Raw genomic sequence first — 14084 nt, 5'->3', positions numbered from 1 at the left:
ATTTCTTCGTATCATTTTGATCTCTTTATATTTCTTCAGATCATTCTGATCTCTTCATATTTCTTCAGATCATTCTGATTTCTTTATATTTCTTCAAGATCGTTTTGATCTCTTTATATTTGTTCTGATCATTCTGATCTCTTCATATTTCTTCAGATCATTCTAATCTCTTTATATTTCTTTAGATCATTCTGATCTCTTCATATTTCTTTAGATCATTTTGATCTCTCCAAATTTCTTCAGACCATTCTGATCTCTTCATATTTCTTCAAGATTGTTCTGATCTCTTTATATTTCTTTTGATCATTCTAATCTCTTTATATTTCTTCTGATCATTATAATCTCTTCTATATTCTACTAAACCTTGGATTTCTTCCATATCTTTCATCACTCTCCTTACATCATACTTCTGGTGTGTCATCTTTTAATTTTGCTCCCGAGGGGGCAGGATGATTACATCATTGAACTAAATTTCAACTCATTTTGAGTCTCATTGCTTGGGGCATCTGGTTCCTATTTTATGTCCTTCTCACTTGGGGCATATCATTACTCGGGGCATCTTGTCCTCCTCTTTCTAGCATGCTTGTCATCTACTTCATCTTTTCATCATTTGATCACATCTTATAACATTTCTGATATGAGTCTGGTGGATAGGTATCGGGATAGTCTAAACCCTAACTCCTGAGGATCAAGCCTCATTTTGGGGATGATTTTGTGACTCATAATTAGATCTTATCAACTTAGGTATCTAGGTTTTCTACCTGGATCCCTTAGGATTAAGCTTCGTGCTAGAGATGATCCTTAAAAGCTTATCTATTTCAACTTAGGTATCTAGGTGTTCTACCTGGATTCCTTAGGATTAAGCTTCATGCTGGAGATGATCCTTAAAAGCTTATCTATTTCAACTTAGGTATCTAGGTGTTCTACCTACATTCCTTAGGATTAAGCTTCATGTTGGAGATGATCCTTAAAAGCTTATCTGTTTCAATTCAGGTATCTAGGTATTCTGCTTGGATTCCTTGGGATTAAGCTCTGTTCTAGAGATAGTCCTTAAAAGCTCATCAATTGGTCTTTGTGTCATCACCTTCGAAACTAATCTCATCTTCGAATCAATTTTAGGTATCTAGGCATTCTGCTTGGATTCCTTGGGATTAAGCTCTATTCTAGAGATAGTCTTTAAAAGCTTATCAATTGGTCTCCATGTCATCACCTTCAGAACCAATCTCATCTTCGAATCACATTTTTTGATTTTTCTTTGAATTGAACATGTTGCTCGCACATTCATTCAAAGAGGGGCAAAATCTAATACCCCAAAATTGGCTCATGCCATGATACCAATTCTGGTCTATTTCTAATCAATCCTAAGTCATATTTCACTAGGCAAATTCTTATTCTGCTACTCGCTACTTGACTTAAATGTCAGATGTAGAAAACCCTAATCTGCATTCAGCATGCTTATTATTTAATTCCTATAGTATTTACTCATATTAGTTACATTAAACCTATTGATTAATATTTAATTTAATTAATAAGTATTTATACTTTAATTAAATTAAATTATATCCTAAGGCTAATGTACTATGGAATTAAATTTATTTAATTTAATAAATATGCCTATTTTAATTAATTAAAAAAAATTATTTAATTAAATGGAGAACTTACTTCTAATTAATTAAACAAAGTTATTTAATTAAACAGGAAGTCATTCATAATTAATTAAATAAAGTTATTTAATTAAATAAGAAAAGTGCCTCTAATTAATTAAATAGAATTATTTAATTAAATGAAAAAGGTAATTATGAGAACATATCTCATTTTATTAAATTAAATTATATCCTAAGACTAATGTACTATGGGATTAAATTTATTTAATTTAATAAATATGCCTATTTTAATTAATTAAACAAAATTATTTAATTAAATGGAGAATTACTTCAAATTAATTAAACAAAGTTATTTAATTAAATGGGAAGTCATTCCTAATTAATTAAATGAAGTTATTTAATTAAATAAGAAAAGGGCCTCTAATTAATTAAATAGAATTATTTAATTAAATGAAAAAGGTAATTATGAGAACATATCTCATTCTATTAAATTAAATATCTCACCAAAATCTCTCTTTAGTTCAAAAAAGGGAAATTTTCAGTTCGTTGTTGATCAAAAAGGAATTAAATTAGTTAACTCCTTATTCTACTCAAATTAAATCAGTTAACTCCTTTTTCCACTCAAATTAAATCAGTTAACTCCTTTTTCTACTCAAATTAAATCAGTTAACTCCCTTTAATTTGGGAATCTTCCTTTATGACTAAACTTCACCTTTAATCTTGACCGTTGATTGAAATCGATCTCAACTGTTGATGGATTCTAGGAAAGTCTATTTAAGAGACCCTCATCTCTTCATTTTGAGAGGAGGTTGAATGAGAATTTGCATCAAATTGCTGCTGGATTGTGCATTCATTTAAGCTCCCTACTTTCATATTCATTTTCTAGTTTAATTCTCATATAGATTTAATATGCATACATTTAGTATAATTTCTTTTACATGTTCTTAGATTAAACGTGCATACTCCATCCTAGATTAATCTGCATTCTCATATAGATTAGTCGCATCTTCTTTTTAAATCCTTCGTTCTTACAGGGTCTAGTTTCTTAAACACCTCAAATTTGAGGATATCTGACAAGCAATTCCCTTTAGATAGAAGGCAACAGGTCACTTTGTAGGCTAATTTTTGGATGAACAATCCAATGTTCATTCCAGGATGAATCCGCATACAATGATCATGTTGAAGTGTGTGTGTGTTAGTAAAGGCCGCATTTTCACACATACACTTATGTCTTATCTTGTTGAGTTTGATATAGCTTCATATTTGTTGTTGTAACCATCAAAATTAGAAGTCCACTTATGCCATAGATTGGCAAGTGGCCATTGTAATCGCACTAAATATAAAATTCCAAATCATGCATTAGGGGGGGTTTCTTTGTTTTTTTTAAATTTTGGGGGTGCATACATTATTTGATCTCATGGAGTCATGTCAAAATTGTCACTTTGGTTTAAGATTCAAATTGACAAAAAGGAACTATCAGAAATGGAGTGCTCTAATGATTGATCATCTAAGAGAACATAAGGAAATGTTTCCTTATCTATACTTGAAGATATTTCCACCTAATACTAATTGGTGACATCTTTCTCTTCTTCTTTGCTTTATGTATAATAGTATAAGTAAGGAATCTTTTGCTCCTCTTAGTAAGGCAAGTAGTCCTCATGATGTTTGGATGTGTCTTTGGAAGCATATGGAGATCGATGAGTCCCTCCATTACTAGAGGAAATTCTACCTTCAATCACTCTAGTTGTGGTACCTAAAACTCTAGTTGAGATCATACCTCCTAATTCTTCTATTACTTCTATTGATCTAGTTCTAGCCATAGATGCTCCTGATTTAGCATAGTGGGAAACATTGTGTCTTCCTATTTCAGCTTCATGGGATGACTTCCTTCCAAAAATTGCAATGTCATTTGTGGAGTCTTACATTGAATGTATGAGAGATATTATTGATGACATCCATCTTCTCTTTGTTGAGGATAATTCTTCTCCACTTGTTGTAAGGGAACACTCTGACCCTCAACCACTTGATCTTTCTTTTGAGACTAACATGATTATGGACAATTCTTTTAGCAATTGGAGGAGGACTCTTTTACTTTAAAGGAGACATATCAATCTTTGGAGATTGTATTATAGTTTCCTCAAACATCATATCTTTTGAGGATTCTTCCTACTAGTTGGGGAGCATTATCAACTACACCTATGGCACCACTTCTTCCTACAAGGAGGAACATCATTCAATTTTCATGATGCAGCTTCTTCAGTCATCAAGGATTTTCTTTCATGGGTGTCCATTCATCATTAAGGGAAGGCTACATTGCTTCTCTTCCCATATCTTCCTATAAGGATGATTCCTTGTCTTTGGAGTTTGATTCACTTTCATACATGGAAATTTTACCTTGTTTGCCACCTTCTTTTGGGCATCCACTAGATTGGCTTGTGGCATCTACATTCATCAAGGACTTGTCAACATATGAGAAAACTTTAGAGGAAGCATCTATAGCATACTACATATGGATTCCTCATCCATCTTCCTATACATAATGAGAAGTATACTTGCACCTATACTTGGGGTATCTTCTTCCTAAAGGGATAAATGTCATTTGTAGGCATTGGATACTTTTTTGTCTTCATGGCATCCTTGGAAGAGATTATTTAATATAGGGGGATACCATCATGTATTTTTTCTTATGGGGGATATATGCTTGTACATGCATGATGTATGTCATACTAGGGGGGTCTTGATTACTTCATCCTTTCATACATCTTGTACTACTTCATCTCTCTTTTTGGAGGAGGTTTTTCCCATAAGGTTTTCCCTCTTTCTCCATTTTTAGAGATATTGCATTGCATTGCATTGTATGTAGATGATTGCATTTGTACATGGGTACCTAACATGGCCTAGTAGTCAGGACCCACATTGCATCTTGCATTTAGCTTTGTGAGCTTAAGTGCATTCCCCTAAGTTTCACTTAAGGGCGGTGTAAGTGTAAATAATTAATTATTATTACACTTTACTTAATTTTACTTAGGATAATACATTTTTATATTAGTAGTCATATAGACACTTAGGAATATGCATAGACATATGAGTTGTCTTGTTGTCAACATAGGAATTAGCAAATTATTTGAGAACATGGTGTCTACAACATCTCTTTATGAGATACACTTATGTAAACTTATCCTTGCATCATCGCACAAACTCCTATGCTCAATGGAGGATAATCCACTCTTGGTGGACATGTGCTTAGTTGTGATGTTTATCTGTTTGCTAATTTCTAGTCATTCTAGTTGCCTTTATATACAAGGAACTTCTAGTGTGTATTCATCAAATATCTCATATCCAATTATTTTATATCCATTATCATCTTGATCATTATTAACATTCTCATTTGATCATCATTAGTCTCTCTTGTGCTATCTATTGAGCTTCTTGATCTTGGCATTGAATTATTGTCTTAGGCAAATTCTTACATGGTATCAAAGTTATACCAAATTCTTACAGTGTTTATAGATTATAACGTGTTTACAACTATTATAGGAGGAATGCACTCACTCTAGCTTCCATAAACAAGAATAAAATATTATATGAGGGCTATTTACTACATTATATTAGGATTTATAGCTATGTTGATTAAGAATAATTAAATTTTATTTTGTTTTTAAAATTATAAATTTATTAAATGATCATCCTATATACTAATGAGATTTTGATCTCTTATTCTATGTTAATATTGTGTTTTGAGAGTTATATAAATCTTTCCTTCTAAGCTTCTTAACCATTGAATATTGAATATTTTCAAAAATCTCGGCATTCAACAAGGCTATATTTAATACAATTGAACACATGGGCTTGTGTTCCTACTTGGCCAACTCAAAGAATCATTACATATGCTAATTTAGCTTCTCTTCTATCCATTATACTCATTATAGTTGAACAAATATACAAAACAAAACAATGGAGTACAATCCAAACTTCATAATATCATGCATGATCGTGCTACGTACAACATATTCTTGAATGAATTTTTTCTGTATTGTTCTTTAAAGGGCACTATCTCAATGGAAGAGCACTTGCTTTACAAGTAGGGATGGTGGTTTGATCCCATCGTGGCTTAATATGAACAAATTAATCATTAAATAAATAATCAAATAAACTACCAAATAAATTACCAAATCAACAACTAAATATACAATCAAATCAAATACCAAATAAATGATTAAATAAATCACCAAATAAACTATCAAACAAACAACCAAATTTACAACTAAATAAACCATGAAATTCACTACCAAATCAACAACTAAATAAACTACCTAATCAACTACTAAATCAAATACCAAATCAAATACCAAATAAACTACCAAAGAAATCATTAAAATAGTTTAGTCATAAATTTAGTCACAAAATTAATGAACGACAATAAACTACTAATGGTCACGTGATCAAAATTAATCATATATCTACAATTTTTAGTAGTTTATTTAGTCATATATTATTATTTTTGTACTACTGTACCCAAGGGTATGAGGATTTGAACTTATGACCAAGCTCTGATGCCACTTGTTAGAATGGGGTGGTCATTGCACCAAAATACCAATTTGTCAATGCCTGATACAACCGCTCAAATATAGTACATAGGAGGTAGTTAAGTCCTAGTCATGAATCCTGAGAGGGGTATTGAATAAATTTCCAACAAAATTGTTATCTATGAAAAATTGGTGAAGTTGGATATTATGAGAGTAGTGTAGCATATTAAATATTTTTTAATGAAGGAATATTAAAGGATGAGCTTAAAATTGTTGAGAGGAAAGGGTTAACTCATGCCCTAGAGTAAGATAAAGCCCTAATCTAAAATTTTGTTTGTAGATGGTTTAACCAACCATTGGGCTAATAAGGACTAGCTATAAAGTCCCAAGGTGAGTCTAGGTGGTTTAAATAGGTAAGATGTGGAGTGTGAGTCAAAAATTGTCAGTTAAGTCCTGATAGGAAAAATTGCTCAAAAGTTCCTCTAGGAGACAAAATATGGAAAAATACCTTAAAATTATGGAAAGGAGTGTGTTAGAAGGATCCATAGGTGTACTAAGGTCATTTTAGGAGGTTTGGGAGAAAATTCGCTAAGTTTGGAGGTCTGATGAGCAAAATTGCAAAAGTTGTCAAAAAGTTGCATTGACAACTTTTCAATTTTGCAAAGTTGCTTAGCAACTTTTTGTGCAGTTTTGGAAAATAAAATGAATTGGCTAGTTATGGTTCAAAATAAAGGCTAGAATGGAGCATGAAGTTCATTTAAGACTTTTCCAACTCATTTCCAAGGGTTGGACAGTTGGGTGTATGAACATCACCAGTAACAGAGCAATACTGTGAACTAGAATGTGGTTTTTTGGAGATTGAATAGAGTATTTAGATTGAATAAAATACTATTTTGGATGTAATATCATCTTGTGATCATGTTTTGAATATTTTTGCACTTTTTTTCAAACAATATTTGATAGGAGTTCCAAAATTATTTTGGTTTAGGAATCCAATTGTCCAGTTTTTTAGTGCAAGCATGAAAATGGCTATGGCTTGAGTGTCCTTGGTCAAAACACCATGGATCTTGGAGACCAAGAAATAAGCTATGTATATAGTGTAAATAATTTTTTTGGAGTTTTTGGGAGGCCAAATTCCATTTTTACAAGCAAGCCCTAGGCAAGCAAGAAAGCTTGTCAAGGTGCAAGAAAATGCTTGTGATGGAGTTTTGTGGTGAACAAAAGATTGGCATGGGTCAATATTGAGTTGAAAATGTAAAAAAAATGTGTGGAGGGATTAAAACTCATAGGAGGAGGTTGGAGATGGAGTTTTACACCTGCGGTGAAGCACACATAAACATTGCCTTTGAAACCCTTAAAAAGAGGGTTTTCTAAAGTCGTACTATACAACCAATCCTAGAGCCCAAGACCTAAAAAATATTCAAGATTAGGTCATAGGTAAAAAAACATCCTAAACACACCAAGGGTCCTTATTAAGGTTTTTTGTAAGTTATTTCACTTTCCTTGTTTCTATGAGGACTAATAGAGGCTCTTAGGGCTACAAGGGATAACTAGGCAATTTGGAGAAATATGAATGGGAAACTTGAAAGAATGATGCAGAATGGTAAGGGATGGGTCAAGAACCTCAATAAGAGGGCTCAATCTTGATTTTAGTCACTTGGTGCCTACAGTGAATTTTTGGCATTCTAGGCCAAAGAAAGCATATTTGGTGAATTGATGAATAGTATGGCAACTTAAATTATTGGGAGAGTTTCTTGGAGAAAGGGGATTGTACAGGGATCCTCTAGGTTAGGGTTAGGAGAAGAAACACTAAGTAGGCTAGGAGTATCCTAGGAAGAGAAAGAAAGCTCTAGTTGAAGAAGATTCCCATCAAAGTGGTATCAGAGCCATAAGATTAAGGCTTGTGCTGCTATGTTGTATTCCACTAAATCAATTGGGTCTACAAAGATGGTTACCAATGGAGAGTTGGCAAAGGATGTAGATGAGAAAAAGAATCTCCTAGAAGACTAGAAGACCACGGTTCTTGATGAGGCCCTAGAAGAGGTGAAAGATAATTGAAAGAGATAGAGGATGCAGCCCAAGCTAAGGATGATGAATTCTTTTGCAAGGGTAAAGAAAAGGTGAGTTTGGAGGATGAGATACCTAAACTAGATCCTCTAGTTGGTGAGAAGGAACCTTTCCTCAAAGCCCTCAAGGAATTTGGAGGAAAGATCCTAGAGAATATTTCCCTATTCCATGGCAATATGGATGCATAGGTAGTCCTAGATTGGCTTGAAAACATTGAGAACTACTTCCAGTGTGAAGGTAGAACAAAGGCCCAAAATGTGAGATTTGCAAAATCTAGGCTGAAAGGTCAAGCTTTGAAATGGTGGAAGTTTGTATAAGAAGAAAGAGAGCATGAAGGGAAGAATCATATAGATAACTAGAAGGCTATGGTGAAAAAGATAACAAAAACATATCTAATAGAAGACTATGAGATTTAGATTTACAAGAAAAGGTAGAATCTCTAGCAAAAGGATCTTGATGTGGCTACCTCTACTAAGGATTTTCAAAAATTGACCTTAATCAAGGGTGGAAGAAGCAGAGAGAATCAAGGTGGCTAGATACATAAATGGCCTTAAATGTCCTATCTAAGATGAGTTGAGCTTATTTAGTCTCACCACTCTACAAGGTTTTTTACAAATGGCTAGAAAGGTGGAAGACAAACTGTAGAAGAAAGGGAACTCAAGTTCCAAAAATAGGGGGATAGGTAAGGAATTTAGAGGTGGCTCAAGAGGAGGTTCTAGTGGAAATAATAATGAATAGAAGAGCTATGGAGACTCTAACTAGAATGAGTAGGCTAGTGATACTAGTCAGAGGGGAGGTTCTAGTAGAGGTAGAGGGTTCAACAATGGTTGTAGAGGCAGGTATGGAAACAATAGTAGAGGTTACCACTTCAATAACATAAAGTGTTATAATTGTGTCAAGTTGGGACACCTTGCTTACAAATTTCTAGAGAAGGCATCACCTTCCTATGGAGAGGAGAAAATCACATACACCCAAGAAGAAGACAATCAGAAGGTAGGAAAAGTTGACCTTGATGTTGAGAAATGGGAGAACCTCATGTTGAGGAGAGTATTAGTTAAGGAGCCAAAGAAGATAAGAGAATTTTTTAGAAAAATATGCAAAATATTGGGCAAGGTATGAAAAGTGATTATTGACTCAGGGTCTATTGATAGTGTCTTGTCAGAGGAGGTAGTACAAAAGCTTGGTTTGACCAAGATTCCACATGTGTGTCCTTATAGGATGACTTGGTTGAATAAGGGGCATAATATCCTATTAAATGAACAAGTGTGGATAGACATCACCATTGGCAAGTATTAGGACAAGATCTTGTGTGATGTGCTTCCCATGGATGCTTGTCAACTATGTTTTGGAAGACCTTGGCAATGTAATAGGGAGGTAGTGCATCATGGGAAGGAGAACATGTACTCCTTCAAGAAGGATGGAGTCACTTATAAGATCTATTCTATAGTGGAAGAAGATAAGGTAGAAAAGACTACTACTAAAACATTTCTCATGAGTGGGAAAGAGTTCCTCAAGGACTTGAAGGAGGGTGAAAGAGTAGGATATGACATTATGTTAAAACCTAAGGAAGAGAAGTCATCTTCATCCACACTTATACCTATAGAAGTGTAAGAGCTATTGGATCAATTCAAAGATATCATCTGTGATGGAGCACCACCAACCCTACCACCTAAGAGGGCCATAAGTCATCAAAATGACTTCATACTAGGAGTATCACTACCAAATGAAGATACATACAAGATGACTCCAAAGAAAACCAAGGAGATTGCAAGGAAAGTTCATGAGCTACTTTGTCAAGGGCTGATTAGGAAGAGCATTAGTCCATGTGTTGTACTAGTAGTCTTAGAATCAAAAAAAGGAGTTAAGTGGAGAATGTGTACTGTTTCTAAGGAAATTAATAGAATCACAATTAGTTATAGATTTCCTATTCCTAGGATAGAAGACTTAATGGATTGTCTAGGTGGAGCTAGGCACTTCTCCAAAATTGATTTTAAAAGTGGATGCTAAAAAATTAGGATGAAATAGGGGAATGAATGGAAGTCTACATTTAAGACTACTAATGGTCTCTATGAGTGGTTGGTAATGTCATTTGGCCGTACCAATGCACCAAGTACTTTCATGTGAGTTATGAAAGAGGTCTTGAAAGAGTACATATAGGTATTCGTTGTTGTATACCTAGATGGAATCTTCATCTTCAATAAGACCAAGGAGAAACATATTAAACATCTAGAATTGGTGTTGAGAAATATCTAAGAAGAAAAGATGATAGTAAATATGGAAAAGAGTGAGTTCATAAAAGAGGAACTAGTGTATTTGAGGTTTTTAGTGTTGGTGTTTCAAACATCATGTTTCAAAAACCAAATGATGAGAACAAAATACATCTAGGGGAAACTAACTCCCATCTACAACATACCCATTCAAACACCCAAGCCAACTATAAGGTGATACACTTCTTTTACTTCAAGCTTTAAAAAATCTAGGTGGGTGTACCTCATATTCATTCATATGGTACAAGTGTCTAAATCATAAACTTGAATCTAACAAAGCATATAATAACCTTAATCTTCTAACACTTATGCAAACAACATAGAGATTAAATAGCTAGAATCATGACATGTGAACTAGATAAGCTAAGTGAGGGCAACTCTTTTTAGCTCCTAAATAGAAAGGGAAAAGGATTTGATTATAATTTGATTTTAGCATAACCAAGACATGAACAAAAAAACACTTTGATCCCATAGTTGATCAGTGCCTTGTCTATTGGTCTATTCCACAAATCACTAACATACATCCTTGGAAATCATTCACACATTTGATATATCAAAACTTCCACATCTATCCATTTACCTTGTGAATCAAACATCTACATCACTTCTAAATCTCATACTCAACTTCTCCCTTCATAAAATATGCACCCCTATTATGGTAAATAAAGTATTCACATGACTCCTTGAATCATAAACAAAACAAACCACAACATACAACTTAAAATAGATTGCAATTGGACTTGTTCTCTTTGTTTACAAATCACAAAAGATTACTAATAGCATGAATATGAGATAAGATTCAGACTGAAGATAAACTTGCTACTACACTTTTATTCATTTTTTTGAAACAAATACATAAAGGATGCATGAAAACAACTTCTGAAATTGTTGAATAAACTAGAACTATCTATATTATCATTAACTGTTGCATGAGAGAAATGGTGAAGAATGGTGGAATCATGGTCATGACAAAAATTTCAACCTAACTAGAATCATCCTTGTGTATCATAGCAGTAAAAAATGTCTAAGAACCAAAACCAACCCTAAAGAAAGAGAAAAAAAGAGAATATAAACACAAGAAGCAATCCTAGATCTGATCAGATGTTCCACTTGAAAAGCTTCCATTTGTTGATTCATAACTTCTCTCTACTCTCCCTCTGTAACTAAAAATTAAATATTTTACTTGATGCTAAAGAATGCCTTGAAAATATCCTTAGAATGATGGAACCTGTAACTGATTAAGATGACAGATCAAATCTTAAACAAGGGCCAAAATACTTACCAAAATGAGCTCTAGAGAAAAAATACAGTTCTCAAAAACATTGTCCTCTAAATTTGGAGCCAACAAACTCTAATGTCTACCTCCTAACTAATTTTGATGCTCAATCATGAAAATTGCTCATTCTACTGAGAATGCCCCCCATTTTAAAAATCTTCTTACAGCTTGTACTGATGAATACCTATGCATTTTTTGACTTCTTATCTAGATAGTTCTTCTTCTCCTAATTCTATTTGTATGTTGCATTGTATATTTTTGATAAATAAATGCCCCTCTAGCATGCATTTAAATATCTAGGCCCCAACTCATTGTTCAGACATTCAAAAGAAATATTTTAAATATCTTGTAGTCAAAACTATAAAAAATATTAAAATAAATTGAATTTGTCTTTTCTCATGGATTCCACATTCAAAATTTGGAAAAAAATCAATAAAAATTCAATTTTCTCTAACTTCATATTTTGGCCTCTTTTTAAATCTAGGTTAACCCTCCTATTGACTGCCACATAGTTGCCATGTGTTAGCTCCTCATTGGCTAGATCTATGCATCATCATGACCCTATAGGTAGGCTCTACCACATGTCACAATTTTTGCATCATTAGATGCCTACCCATTAACCTTACCTTAACCTTGGCTACCAGGCAACTATCCTCATTTCATGGATTCATGGCTCCATCTCCCTAACCATGGTTAACTCATGCAATAGGGTGAAAGAAGCCATTTCGCATAGTCAGAGCATCTTTTTGGCCTTAACACTTTATTTCACAACCTAATGATTGATAGTTAGCAAGCATTTTTGCACCATCACATAGTTTCATCCTAACTGCACAATTATCATTGCAATGCTATGATTTAGCACCACGTGTCTATTTTGATGATGTCATCACCTCTTCTCTTTCCCAACTATGATTTGCTTCAAAAAAAATTTCTATCATGCTGCCAACTAGGCATCCACATGTGAGCTCCCCACACAAGGCATGTGGCTTCAAAAGCCCATGTCTTTTAAGACACTTGATAATTGAGTGGAAATATATTTAAACACATTAAAATCCCTAGCATGGTGAATATGCGATAATGTTTCCTTTGTTATTTCATTTGAATCTTGTGCATACATTGCACTACTTCCTTATAAGGTGGCCATGCTCAGTCAGAGAAAGCTCAAAAACTCTCGCTATGTTATCAATAAATATGTATTCATCATGCATCATAAAGTAGAGGGGAAGATTAGCCATGTGAATGGGGAGAATAACCAATTCTTTGGATGATCGCCATGTGTGATTGGAATTTTTACAAAGGCTTTCCTCCACACCAATTAAAATGTTGTATTTGAAAAACTATGACTCACACACATCTAAAGAAGGAATTCTCCCTTTGTGAAAATTTGTATGATCTAAACTTTAACCAAGCCCCTACGTAGACACACCATATCCTTGATTCTTCTTTTCAAGATTTTTCAACATATGTCCACTACTTGGTAAAAATACATCTCAACCACATTCTCAAACAACATTTAACAACTATTATGAAAGGTTTAAGTGAGTGGTGTCCAAGGTAGGTGAAACATTCTCACTTTGGAAATTCTCCATATAATTCCAAAGTGAGTATTCCCAAAGGCCGAAACTCCCCCAAGCTTGTTTGTTTGATTGGGCACCCATTCACTAAAACAAAAAGGTAACAAGAAGCTACTAGAATTGGCTTCCCTACTATGGACTGCCCTATAGATCTAATGGTGCCTCTCTCCCAAAAGTGGCTCAAAGCATGGGAATACAATATATGCTTTGACGCCTCCTTCTATTAGCTCCATGACCAATACAAGCATTGATTACTCCTACACCTATCAAGATTCTTCTTTGTTGAAGATGAGAACCTAGATGCCAAGATCTTCTAAAAGTAGGTCTCCTCCCTATTAGTAACTATTTTGCACTTGACAAAATGGAAATTTCTTACAATTTGACTATCCTCAAAAAGCATTTGACATGTAGCAATGCATTTAGCATCTTTAACAATGTAACTTTCATCTCAAATCATTTCTCCAGTGATTCAAGTAGCAACACAATCACTCCATGGATACATTTTGGATGCTTATATGAGGTATAAAGCACTCTTTAGTACCTTTTGGGCTCAGGATTTTCATTTTGGAGTTGATTGTATTATAGGGTTCACTCACAAAAATACACAACCATCAAACATAAACTTCAACATCATCTCAACATAAGCATAACAATTCATTTCTCTTTAGACTCATAAAGTCAACTATGCCAAATCCTCCATTAATTTTAAAACATTTGAATCAATGAGTAACCTACATTTGGTTTGGTCATAAAGATTTGACTATCTCCAA

The sequence above is a fragment of the Cupressus sempervirens genome, chromosome 10 (assembly GCF_028749045.1).
Source record: "Cupressus sempervirens isolate cs-2001-9-10 chromosome 10, ASM2874904v1, whole genome shotgun sequence".
Classification (NCBI taxonomy): Eukaryota; Viridiplantae; Streptophyta; class Pinopsida; order Cupressales; family Cupressaceae; genus Cupressus; species Cupressus sempervirens.
The sequence above is the reverse complement of the archived record's forward strand: the minus strand, read 5'-3'. Positions refer to the sequence as shown.